General features: G+C 46.9%; 1 protein-coding gene across 2 annotated transcripts in view; it reads right to left on the bottom strand.

The window, feature by feature from the left end:
• LOC120561705 (IgGFc-binding protein) overlaps positions 1-726 on the bottom strand; it is an 18,826-nt gene extending 18,100 nt beyond the window's left edge. Inside the window, exon 1 of one of the 2 annotated variants that reach the window (XM_039804901.1) lies at positions 615-726. The gene's annotated coding sequence lies outside the window, so the exon portion shown is untranslated. The remainder of the gene's footprint in view (positions 1-614) is intronic. The other variant, XM_039804902.1, reaches the window with a different exon arrangement.
• Between the last annotated feature and the right edge of the window lie 244 nt (positions 727-970).

Here is a 970-nt window from a genome sequence, read left to right as displayed (position 1 = left end):
TGGAGTCTGGTGGAGATATGCTGGCTCTATACACCGCTAAAAGTCCTGATTATTTACATGGAGTCTGGTGGAGATATGCTGGCTCTATACACGCTAAAAGTCCTGATTATTTACATGGAGTCTGGTGGAGATATGCTGGCTCTATACACGCTAAAAGTCCTGATTATTTACATGGAGTCTGGTGGAGATATGCTGGCTCTATACACGCTAAAAGTCCTGATTATTTACATGGAGTCTGGTGGAGATATGCTGGCTCTATACACGCTAAAAGTCCTGATTATTTACATGGAGTCTGGTGGAGATATGCTGGCTCTATACACGCTAAAAGTCCTGATTATTTACATAGAGTCTGCTGGAGTTTGGTGATGGTGATTTCGGGGCTGTTTCATGTTAAACTAAAAGGATCTTACTCTTTAACTAAAAGGTCTATCTCTGTAGGGATCCATCCCATAATGTTGTCAGACACTTAGAATAATAATCTGAGTCTGTCAGCGGCAACAACAGAACTTTTAGTGGACGCTGACTGATGCTGGACCAGGTTCAAAGACTTTTGTCCACATTAGTCACTCAGACACAAAGACATGGGAAAATAGGGTTGAAAAGAACAGAATGACCTTTTAAGGACATTTCCTGTTGTGTGTTCAGTTGGCGACGTGTCATCACTGTCCCATCGTGACGTCTCGCCGAGGTTTGGTGTACCGAGAGTCTCTGTCGGTCCTGTCCAGGAACCTGAGGGCCCCCGGGGGCCCCTACCGAGCCCCTGCCCCCCGGCTGCTGCACAACAAACACCCTGCATCCATTCCATTCCATTCCATTCCATTCCCTCCTCCCTTCCATTTCCTTCCTTCCTCCCTACCATATCTTCCACCACATGTCCTGCTGATCCTATCCTTCCCTGTCCATTCCACTCCATCTATCCTCCACCACACTGCCTGAACCTCAGACCACCATTCCGGCCTACTAGATCAAG

The sequence above is a fragment of the Perca fluviatilis genome, chromosome 7 (genome assembly GCF_010015445.1).
Source record: "Perca fluviatilis chromosome 7, GENO_Pfluv_1.0, whole genome shotgun sequence".
Lineage (NCBI taxonomy): Eukaryota > Metazoa > Chordata > Actinopteri > Perciformes > Percidae > Perca > Perca fluviatilis.
This window is presented reverse-complemented; position numbering and strand designations above follow the sequence as displayed.